Raw genomic sequence first — 12,474 nt, 5'->3', positions numbered from 1 at the left:
CCCCTCCTCCTCCTCTGGACCTCTGACTCGGCCCCTCGACGCCACCATCATTCGTCAAGCTTTCACCGCCGCCGATCTCCGCAGCATCACTAAAGTCTCTGCTCTCGAACCTCCTCCCAGATCGCTAATTCAAACGACTCGACTCTACAATTTTCAACTCAATACCGCCTAGCGCCTACCCATCTACCCGCCCAGGCGCCTAGGCGGCTGCCTAAGCCGCTTTGGCGGCCGCCCAAGTCCAGACCTCCCATTTCCGCCGATTTGTCATTAATCGAGTCGGAGAGCTGCCGCCCAGAGCCTAGGCGCCGCCTATACAGCCTGGGCGGCCGAGTTTTAGAACACTGGTATGAAGAAGTTAAGATCAGCGGAAGTTATTTCCATTTTTGGAAATTTTAGTATAAGTAAGAATTTTTGGAAAAAAAATATTAGTTTATGAAAATGGAAACTTTCCGAATTTTTCTGGAAACCTTTCTCTCCTAGAAATCCTTGACCAAACCAAGAACCCTTGAGCCAACCCGGTGCTATCTTCCAGTATTTTCCAGTGGCGAAACCGGCCCAAATTGACTCCCCCGGCCATCCTCTCCCTCCCCCAGGCATCGTCTTCCTCCGCAAGCACTGTACCGGTTGGGTTTTGAAACCCTTTTCCTCTTGGTTCGATCCTTACAAGCCATAAAGACTTATTTGAAGTGTAGAGCTCTAAATCGGGATTTGATGTTTTAGCCACACAAACTTTCAAGCTTGATCTAGGCCTAATTGGCCTTAGTGCCAGGTGTGAAAGTTTCTCCCCTTGTTGTGCTCTACAAGTTGGTCGGAGCGGATTCTCCATATTTTAAAGTTCATCTGACGATGCATGGGGCTCACCCGCAACGGCTTGTGGCAGCGCATCCGGCCACCGCTGGATTAGTTCTTTACTCCATTTACCTCCCTTAGTCAATACAGACGTGTAGGTGTGTTTAATATTGTGATTGCTCGACTTTTTGGACGAGTTATGTTATTTTCAGTTTCGATTCATTGGATTTTCAGTTCGTGAAGATCGGACTATTGGATTATCTTTTCATTTGGGCGATTTGATCCTAGAAGTGTTTCGGAGACCTTGCGGTGTCTCAGGTGAAGTTTTGTCTCAATTGGAATAAACTTCAGTTTTTTAGTTCAAGTGTTTCGAACTTTAAACGTTCTTGTACATTGTGTCTTAATGAGTTGTGACCTTGATTTGATTAGGTGCTTGACAAAGTTATTTTGAGCGGATTGTTATGGATTGTGCTTATCTCGTTTTGTGTGTGAAGACGTAGCGGGATTTAGAGGTGAGTAAGTCTCATGGTGTCTCAGTTGATGAATTAGTTATGTTATGGTTTATTAGAAATAATTGTTAGTTGTGAAATCATATTTATTGAAAATAAATTGTAATACCCCAAAAATTTATTATTAATTTCTTAAAATTTTCGAGAATTAATAAAGTGTTCATTAGTATGATTTTGTGGTTCGAGGGTGGAGCGAAAGTGTTTCGGACGAATAATTACTTGAAACGTTTTATTTTCGAGGGGTCAAATGTTGACTTTTTATTCGTTGAGTTTCTCCGAAAACTTCCTTCACAAAACACTACAAAAAAAAATTGCAATAGCCACGGCGCGTCCCCGTCGCCAAAGGCTATTTTGCCGTCGCAAAAGACTATTCGCGACGGCAATGCTTCCGACGCCGTTGGTGGCGTCGCCAATGGTATTTGCAACGGCAATGCGCCGTCGCAAGACTATTAGCGACGGCAAATGATTTGTCGTCGCAAGAATTTTGCTACCGAAAAAAGCCGTCGCAAATACCAATGGCGACGCCACCAACCGCTACTGAAGTTTTTTGCCGTCGCCAAAAGTCATTTGCAACGGCAATAATGCCGTCGCAAAAGTGTTATTTATGAATAAAAAAAAATCTGGCTTGCAAAATGCATGGCCAATTTTTTAATTTTTTTAATTTTTTTTTTATAGATAAAAGCTATACAAAAAGGAATGCAACTTATACAAAAGGGAATGATACATTCATGAATGTTACAAAAGAAATGAAGGTTATACGAAAGTTTACAAGATAATTAATTAAGCTTTAAAGAAATGAAGGTCATACATCTGAGCAATGTTCAAAATTCTAAAATACAATAAGCTTTGGTGATTGGAAAATATATATTGAAATGTGTGATATGCAAAATATATATTGAAATACAAACTCTGAAATACTTGGTGATTGGAAAGCTTTTTTTTCTCTATCTCAACTAGATTCTGGGCATATGGTGCTTGCTCAGATCGATGGAGGTGTCCGCTTGATAACTCTCCCCTCAGTAAAGAGAAAAATATAGTGTTATGAAGTAACTGTAAACCTTGGCTGTTGTAGTAGCTGATACTTGGTAGGACTCATCAGAAGCTTTTGGCCTTGATTAATGCATCTTGTCCCAGATCATATCCCTTCGCAGCCATTGTACTGACAACTTCCTGAGCAACAATTACTGCCTCTCCAGGGCTAAAATGCATGCTGATGAATATAAAAGCAATGTTACTACTTGGCACCTTCAAGAGTATAAAAAGTTCAAAGGGGGAAATGATGAAAAGAAATACTTAGCAGTTTAGACACTCAATAACAATTCCCTTCTGTAACAAAAAATAAAATAAAATAATGCTGCCTGCCTAAGTCATCAACAACCCAATCACTTGTACTGAACAAAAATGGCCAAATATAATGGTTATAACTTTTTCTACATCTCTATTAAGAAAGACTAGACTGAATACTGAAAGACTAGATTTTGTTCTCACATAGAATGAGTTTGAAACTGAAACATCAAAATCTGTAAAATACATGAACTAACACGGGACAATGATATACCAAGTATAGTAGCCACAATGATACATGCAACTTCACTAATATTTGAAGATATCAAATATCTGATGAATTGCTTTGTGTTATTGGAAATTGCCTCTTATGCAACAACAACCCAAGTATTGAATGATAGAGAGAGAGTTTTCCTTTAACGATTGCTTGTGACATGAAAAAGACCAAGTATCACAATGGAAAACAAACTAACACAAGCCAAGCAAACCTGACCTTACAGAAACTTTAGAAATTGATTGCATTTAATTCATGCTCAACCCAAAGGTATACCAACACAAGCCAAGCCAAAGTGACATTACATAAAGTTTTAAAAATTTGTTTGCATTTAATTATGGATATGCTATATTTGATGACTAGCTTACCTACAGACTAGTGGTTGGAGGAATGCATATGTTGATAGTTGACATGTAAGGTCTCTTACTGTCTAGCCTGTAGCTTCTACCAAAAAACATTTGTCAAGCTTCAGACATTAACATGAATTGTTGACTAAAATATATATGCACCAATATTATTACAATTCTAGATACAGATTGCAGAAAAAGAAACAACCCACCACTCGTACAAAATCGTGCAGCTCCAACTTCTGACCACCATTACGTTGAACTCATTTTGCATCTACAAATCTCTTCTCCTGGTAAAATACAATTACCAAGCTTCAGACACCAAACATTAAATGGAATCTGTAACTGGAATATAGTGATCCCTTTAGTTTATTACAAGATATATATGATATACCTGGGAAACCTAGCCCTGCAACAATTCGTGCTGCTCCTCAATATCTGTTAATGGATTCATAAGTTTGGTGAGTAGATTTACTTTTGTTTCTCTGATAATGAAAATTAAAAAGTTAACATCAAGTTTCTCATCTATCAACGTGTTCACTTACCCCTAAAACTCAAAAGAGGAAAAACCATAGTTCCCACAGAAGAAGAATTAGAGAAAATAATATTACCTATAAAGATGGTAATTGATAATTGCACTGAGAAAATACTCAGTGCGATTGCAGTCGGGTCTGAGGAGATCTTTAAGGGCAAAATTGTGAGGGCAATCGACTAAGGCCAGGACTTGCTTGATTCTGTTGCAGAGATTGATGGTGTGGAGCGAGGTCTATGAAAATCGAGATTCTCAATGTCACGCCCCGAATTTTGAATAATTAAATTCAAATCCGAAACGCGATAACTTAACAAGCACAAGAAAAACACAAAGAAAATTTTCAAATAAACTAAGCAACAAAACAAACTGAGCTCACAATGTCAATACCGACTCGTTCTTTAGAGTCACATATTACATTACAGATAGTTTACAAATTAAACTGAATATCAATTCAATCTGTAACCACTCTAACCAACTCACTACACAGCGGAAGACTACAAGTATGAGCGCCTTTCTACACCCACGTGACGGAAAGTCCACCTCAGCTTCGATAACGATCACTTGATATTCTAACCTGCACAATAACCCCTACACCATAGAATAGTGCACCGGGAATGTAAACAACAAACCCGGTAAGCCTTTCAGCCTGTATGAGTAAACTCAAATAAAATGACTCACGTCACTCATGCTTATAATTTCTCAATTCGTGAGATAATTAAAGCAACAATATTTAATTATCACAACAAAAACATCAAGTTTCAAACTAATCAATATCATGCTCAATAATTTCAACCCAACTAAAACCCACATACTCTGACTCTCAATTCATTTTATCTCACTTCCCACAATCTCCAACTATACAAATAACTCAAAATATTTTAAACATTTCACGTCCCCACAATCTATCAGATCTCCATTCCTTTGCCTCAACGGCACAACCAGGAAAACATACTCATTTCCAATCACTACAGATCACAACCCACAACTATACCCACAATAAGAATTAAGCAAAATCAGTAATCCCTGCATAGAAACTTAGTTCAGGAGATCACATGAAAACAAACAAAAGAAATCATATAAATCCCTGCATAGATTTTAGTTCAGGAATTTACATTAAAACAAACAATACAAAAAGCAGTAATCCCTGCATATAACTTAGTTAAGGAGATTACAATAAAGCAAACAATACAAAAGCAGTAATCCCTGCATATCACTTAGTTCAGGAGATTACAATAAAGCAAACAATACAAAAGCAGTAATCCCTGCATATAACTTAGTTCAGGAGATTGCATAAAATTCAACAATTAGAAGGAAAAGGAAAATAAATGAAGAAGTCAAACAACTCACACTAAAGTCAATGATCACCCATCAACTCCAAACTAAAGTCAATAGTCGATGTTCACCCATCGACTTTGACTAAAGTAGATGATCACCCATCAACTCCAATTACTCTTTTAATACAATTACATCAGTCACTCACATGATGAATTGTATACCACTACACTCATACAATTACATCAATCACACACATGATGAATTGTATACCGCTACACTCATACAATTACATCAATCACACACATGATGAATTGTCGCCACTTTGGTCACCACTTTGGTACTACTGTATAAACTATCGCCACTTTGGTCACCACTTTGGTACAACAATATAAACTATCGCCACTTTGGTCACCACTTTGGTACAACAATATAAACTATCGCCACTTTGGTCGCCACTTTGGTATTACAATATAATTAATCACACTCTCAAACACAACTTCACCAATGTCACACCACATTTTCAATTCACTCTTTCAACAATATAACCATCAAACATATACATATCACAAAGCCACTCCATCTATATATATATTCCACGTAAATATATATATACGTAGTCATTCACGCAGGAATGACCACTAATATCAACTATAGTTTTATAAATTATACTTCTCGAAAATCATTTTATATCAAAACATTGTTTTCACTTACCCATGAACCGTTGTCGATCAAGTTCATATATTTTAAAACAAATGATTTATTTTGATAAATATGATTTTGCATGCTAACAATTAAATCTACTAAATTAACATAACTAATTTATCAACCGAAACACCGTGAGATTTACTCACCTCTAAATCCCGCTGCGTCTTCAATACAGCCCAAAATCACAATCACAACCGTTCGCCCAACCAAAACCATCAATCACCTAAACAAATACGACCTTAACTTAGCAACCAATTCATAAAACACACTTAAATGACTATCCCACAGTCGGATCCTCATCCGTGACCACACAAAGTCATCGGAACAGCTCTACGATCAACATATCACAATTTGAAGTAAATCTGACGGTCGGATCCTCTCGGATCGCAAACCGAAGATAACGCGTAAAACCGTAAATCTAGCATGCATCAACCTTTTTCCAAATTAACCTTATAATATATGAAAACGACCGTATCGATGCGTAAATGCATAAACTGAAAACAGAACACAATTTAGAGGTCCTACGCGCCGCCACAAGCGGTGGTTCAGATTGTGGTCAACCACGGCGGTCAACGCCGGATCAACCACCTCCGATGCCAAAGTCACCAACTACAAACTTGTTCAAAATGAAGAGATGAGCCACTTTCATACCTGGAGCAAAGTGAGATTCGGTCTAGATCGTCCTACATCAAGCTTGGAAGTTGGATCACTCTCGTGCGTCTGATCAGATCCTAGATCAAATCAGGACCATCGAAAAAGTCAAACCTTGATCTAGCGCTCTACACCCCAAATCGAGATGCAAGGCCTATATGGGGATGATCAGCAGGAAGAGGACAACCCAAAACTGAGAAGGATCAGTCCGTGCAACGCCGGCAAGGCCGAGATCCGATCGGGTCGGTTTCGCTTGGCTGGGCGTCTTCGATCCGGGTCTGGGGGCAGCGGCTCGGCAAAGCGACGGCAGAGGGAGGCTGTGCGTGGAGCGACGAGCACGGTAAGGGCCGGGTCGTGGCCGGAGGACTCCGGAGCAGAGAGAAAACGCCTGGTCGGGTCGATCGGAACCCGAGGGTTCTGAGGAGAGAGAACGGAGAGAATCTGGGGAGGAAAATGAGAAAAAGGAAACTTTTGGGATTTTCTGAAAAATCCGGAATTTTCTCATATTTATAGAAATTTCCCCAAATTTCAATCGCTCATAACTTTCTCATACGAACTCCGATTTTCGCGTTCCGCATATCCACGAACTCGTATAGACGCGCTCTACGACTTTCATGAAGGAATTTTTCGGAGAAACCCAACGTATAAAAAGTCAACCATTGCCACCCCCCCTAAACCATATTCTTCGACTAATAATTCGTCCGAAACACTTCCGCTCCATCACGAGCCACGAAATCGTACAAACGAACACTTTACTAATTCCCGGAAACCATTAGAAATTAATAAAGAATTTCCGGGGTCTTACACTCAAACTGCTCCAAGGCATCGAAATCAACTTGCCCAAAATCCCTGCATATCTAGAATACTCAGATTAACTCCAACTCAAATAAGAAAATAACTGGAATTAATTGGGAAGAACAGAAATATTGATGATTGAAGAAGTTGAGAGCGATGAGGATGCGGGTGTAGAGTAAAGCCCGCATGTATTGGCAAAAAGTAAAGCAGAGTTACAAAGGGAGCTCGTAGCTCTTTCGATATGCAAAATTAGACAAAAACCTAACCTATCTTATCCAGAATTTGATATTAGATTATGTGAAAGTTCACATAATATGAAAACCCAATCAAATTAACAGAAACTTAAAATGTACCCAATCAAATCAAAACCCTAACCTTTTCCTTTTTCTCACACTTTTGCTGGGTTTTATAGAGGACGCTTTTGATGAACGATTGGTTGGTAGATCTTATGATAACTCGCCAGATGTGACCTAAATTGGCGCCTTTGGTGGGCGTTGCATTCCGCCGCGAATTTGACAGATCGAGAGTGGAAAATAGCTGAAGGAGGTGATGGAGAGAGGAGGAAATCTGAAAGTACTTATCGGTATCGGATCGAGACGGAGTCATGGACTCGAAGAAGAAAGAGGGCGGAGCAAAGAAAGAAAGAATAGGGATTCCAAGAGATAAAATCGTTTAAATCTTAAAAGAATACAAAGTATGAGAAATGAAACATATAAACCACCCTAACACACGACGGTAGCTGCATTTTTTTTTTCTTTTTTTGAGAAGACACGACGGCAGCTACTTTGCAGTCGCAAACTGTTAAAATTTTGCTACGGCTATTCTCGCTGAAGTAGACCAACAGTGGCTGGCCACGACCAGTGGCCACGGTAATTATTACGGTCGCAAATATTTCACACAACTGCGACAGCAACTGTTTTGCCGTCGCGAAATAATAGGTTTTAGCGACGGCAATTTTACGCCGACGCAAAATAGTGTAGCCATTGGAATTCTTTTTTGTAGTGAAAGTTGTAGAACACGTCGATACAAGTTCGTGGACATGTGGCACGCGTAAATCAGAGTTCGTATGAGAAAGTTATTGTCAGCAGAAGTTATTTCCATTTTCGAAAACTTTTGTATAAATGGGGAAATTTCTGGAATTAGAATTCACTTTCCATTTTTAGCATGAATTCTAGAAAATTCCAAAAATCCCAAACTCTCTCTACTTTCCGGTTGACTCGACCCGGACCCAATTTCAAGACCTAACTTTTCCGGCCGATTCCGGCATCCTCCGATGACGGCGCTTGCCCAGTTCAGTTCGCCTCCTCCATGCGGTCCTCCCTGTGGTGGCGACTTGCTCCAATTCTTGTCCACGGCGGCGGATCGAAGCGGAAAAGATTGGCAGTGTCGGGACCCGACCGAAACTCTCTCCTCCTGTCTTGTTTTTCTCGTGGAAGCATCCTCTTTTCGATCCATAGTGGTGATCTTGATCGATTTGCACCGGAGAAGCTCCAACTCACAGTGAACAGTGGTTTCTAGCTTGTAGTGGCGATCTAGGCTGAACCGGCCAAAACCCCAGGTAATAAAAGTTGATCCTTATGGTGAGCTCTCCAAGTTGGATGATTGGATTGAGCTAGTTTTGAGTTTGGCACGACGGTGCGTGCGTTGCACGTGCAGCCGCCTGTAGAGGAGCTTGGCGGTGCGTTTGGCCATGTGTGGGGTAGTTTCTTTCACCGAATATCATCTACTGGTTGATATGCGCGTTTTGATATATGGTTTGTAGCATTTGGAGATCGTATGAGCATGTTAGGGTTTTTAGCGTTTTCGATTCGCTCAGTTTTTTATCCGTGAGGATCCAATTGTTCGATCGGCTTGTAGGTTTGTCATATCGATCGTAGAAGTATTCCGAAGACTTTGGATGGTCTCGGATGAAGTTTCGCCTCGATTGGCATCACTTTCAAGGTTTCAGTTCAAACGGGGGTTCGAACTTTAATCGTTTTGTGATTCGTGTACTAAGTTGAGACCTATTTTACTTAGGTGATTGACGGAGAGTGTTCTGTACTTTATCTCGGCTGTAAGAGAAGATGCAGCCAGATTTAGAGGTGAGTAAATCTCACGAGGTTTTTTATTTATGAACGAAGTTACTTTATTATTCAGAATTACTTGATAAATTGTGAAATCGTTTTCGGAAATAAATATTTTTATTTTAAATTATATGAACTTGATCGTCTATGGTTTATGGGTAAGTTAAAATAAAGTTTTGTTATAAAAAAAATGATTTTTCTCGGTTTTGTGCTTTGTGAACTATAGTTGGTATTAATGGCATTCCTGAGTGAATGACTACGTGTATATACATATATATATATATATATATATATATATATATATATATATATATATTTACGTGAAATATATATATTGATGGTATGATATTTTTGTGAGACTTTATTCTTTGTGGGGAGCAATATATCGTGATAATGATGATTTATATTTTGTTTTGAAAGTGCTTGGAGTGTGGAAACCATAGTTGAAATGAGTACATGATATTGTCATCTATGAAGTGTGAGTAACATTTTTGGGTCTTGAGTGACTCTTTAAAATGATTTGGTCTTTGTACCAAGAGTCTGAGTACCGAGGATCATAATAGTGATCGAGGACGAGAAATCGTTTGATGGTTTTGTGAAACCTTTTGGGTCTAGTGTGACCATGCATTGGGAGTAAATTAGTGACATGTGCGGCAAATTAAAAGGAGTCTCAGAGTATTCTTCATTTATCGTCCAAGAAGGGTTTTGTTGTCCCAGAGGGACTATGATGTAGGCAACATGTGTGGTGATTGTGGTTGTAAAGTGTGTCAGTGGTGGTGGAGTTAATTGTTTTCATCGTAATCTCCTGAACTAAATTATATGCAGCGATTACTATGATATTGAATTATGTGATTTAATGTAATCTCCTGAACTAAATTATATGTAGGGATTACTTTATGTTTATATTACTTGATTTCATTCGTGAATTCTTGAACTACATTATATGCAGGAGTTATGGATTTAGTTTTGATTTTGAAATTAAAGTAGAATGGTTGTTTGAGTTTTTTTAGGTGAGTTAAAATGTCTTTGAGGTGACATTTACATCTTCTACGAGAACAGGAAGGGGATATGAGTGATTGTGTTGTGAGAATTCTCTGTGATTTCACAATGTTACGATGAGAATAGATATTTGTTTCCAAGAGGAAAGGGTTATGATTTTATGTGTAAATACTCGGTTGACTTGGGGTTTGGTGGTTTTGGATCGTAAGTTGTGATATCATATGTTGGTGGTCTAAATCACGAAGTGGATTATTGAGTATGACGTTGATGTAAAATTGTTGACGAGTGTTTTATTTCTTATTTGATGTTAAGTAGAGGTATCTAAAGCATGTGCTTGCTGTTATAATTTTTGAGTTTACTCATACAAGCTTAAAAAGCTTAACGAGTTGGGAAAATTTCGCAAACAGTACACCAAGTACAAGCCACTAATAATTCTTATACATAAAGTTCCAAACCAAACATTTCGGTACACGAAATCTGAAACTCGACCCACTATCAGTACACGACGTCAATTTTTGACACCAAAATGTCCATTATGCCCTCAGTTTTTTTTTTTAATAATTGTTTTTTTCTGTTATTTTTTTCTATTATTTTTTTTCCTTCTTTTTTTCTGTTAATTTTTTTTTTGTTATTTTTTTTTCCTTCGTTTCTTCTGTTATTTTTTTCTATTATTTTTTTTCCTTCGTTTTTTCTGTTATTTTTTTTCCTTCATTTTTTTCTCTTTCTTCTTCCTTCTTCCGGGCTCACTCCCTCGCTTCCAACGCCGCCCTTGCCCTCCAATTGGTGAGATTTATGGTCCTACAGCTTATATTTGTAACTCAGCCAATATTTAGTCATGTGAAAAGAAAGAAAGAGATAAAAATGAAGGAAAAAAAAAACAGAAAAAATGAAGGAAAAAAAATAATAGAAAAAAATAACAGAAAAAATGAAGGAAAAAAAATAATAGAAAAAAATAACAGAAAAAAAGAAGGAAAAAAAATAACAGAAAAAAAGAAGGAAAAAAAAATAACAGAAAAAATGAAGGAAAAAAAATAACAGAAAAAACGAAGGAAAAAAAATAATAGACAAAAATAACAGAAAAAACGAAGGAAAAAAAAATAACAGAAAAAAAAAATTATTAAAAAAAAAAAGAAATGAGGGCATAATGGACATTTTGGTGTCAAAAATTGACGTCGTGTACTGATAGTGGGTCGAGTTTCAGATTTCGTGTACCGAAATGTTTGGTTTGGAACTTTATGTATAAAAATTATTAGTGGCCTTTACTTGGTGTATTGTTTGCGAAATTTTCCCTAACGAGTTTGTTGTTGCAACACGGTGCACTATTCAATGGTGTAGGGATTTGTCCTGCAAGTTAGGGTGAACGTGGTTGAGGCAGAGAGCTTCCTTGCTGTTGCAGTGGTAGGTTTAGTAACCTAATTTTGTTATGCACTTGTTCGTCTTCTGCTGTGTAATGAGCATAGTGCCTGAGTTTACTTATTGAATTGTTATTTTAGTTCATTTGTAAACTTAGTATAATGTAATATGTGACTCTAAAGAACAAGTCGGTATTGACATTAATGTGCTCGGTTTATTTTGTTGCTTAATTTAATTGAAAAAAATTCTCAGAGTGTTCTTTTGCTTGTTAAGCATTGGGTTGATAGTAACTTTCTTATTGATATGAGTTTTCTTGGTTGTTGCTACAATTGGTTTAATAATAGAATTAAAGAGAGATTGGACAGAGCTTTCTGCAACTGCAATTAGAGAACATATTTCTCTGAGGCTTTCATCAGACATCTTCCTAAAATGAAATAAGATCATTGTCCCATTTTGCTACAATTACATTCTAATAATTATGTTAATAGGAGAGTCACTCCTTTCAGATTTCAAGAGATGTGGTTAACTCAATGTGACTATTAGCTTTGCTTCTGGGTGTGCAGATGGCTATTGAACACCAACTTACGCCATTGATCGTTGAAACTGATTGCAAGGATTTGGCATTGGCGATTAATGGATCCTCCTTAGATCATTCTGAATTGGGTTTTTTGCTTCATGATTTAAGAGACTTGCTGCACGAAGCTTTGGCAGCTAGAGTGGTTTTTGGTGGACGGACAGCTAATCAGGTGGCTCATATTCTGGCTCGGGAAGCCAAGTTAGACCAGTTTGTGTTAGACTTCTTTACTTCTATTCCTCCAAACGTGGAGGCCCATATAATCTCTGATTGTAATGATTCTCAATTAATCAATGAATTAGTCTTTCATTCCCCTCAAAAAAA

The 12,474-nt window shown here is 38.0% G+C and overlaps 1 long non-coding RNA gene across 2 annotated transcripts; it reads right to left on the bottom strand.

Annotated features, from left to right (window-relative positions):
- Positions 1 to 2,176: 2,176 nt before the first annotated feature.
- LOC133735414 (uncharacterized) lies at positions 2,177 to 3,985 on the bottom strand. 2 transcript variants are annotated; one of them, XR_009858990.1, is made up of 5 exons: positions 3,815 to 3,985; positions 3,598 to 3,641; positions 3,416 to 3,493; positions 3,225 to 3,300; positions 2,177 to 2,508 (listed from the first exon to the last, which is right to left on the bottom strand). It is a non-coding gene; the product is annotated as an uncharacterized LOC133735414 (long non-coding RNA). The 2 variants fall into 2 exon arrangements; XR_009858991.1 differs by having other exon boundaries at positions 3,225 to 3,291.
- Between the last annotated feature and the right edge of the window lie 8,489 nt (positions 3,986 to 12,474).

Source organism: Rosa rugosa, chromosome 3 (assembly GCF_958449725.1).
Source record: "Rosa rugosa chromosome 3, drRosRugo1.1, whole genome shotgun sequence".
In the NCBI taxonomy this organism is placed as follows: domain Eukaryota; kingdom Viridiplantae; phylum Streptophyta; class Magnoliopsida; order Rosales; family Rosaceae; genus Rosa; species Rosa rugosa.
This window is presented reverse-complemented; position numbering and strand designations above follow the sequence as displayed.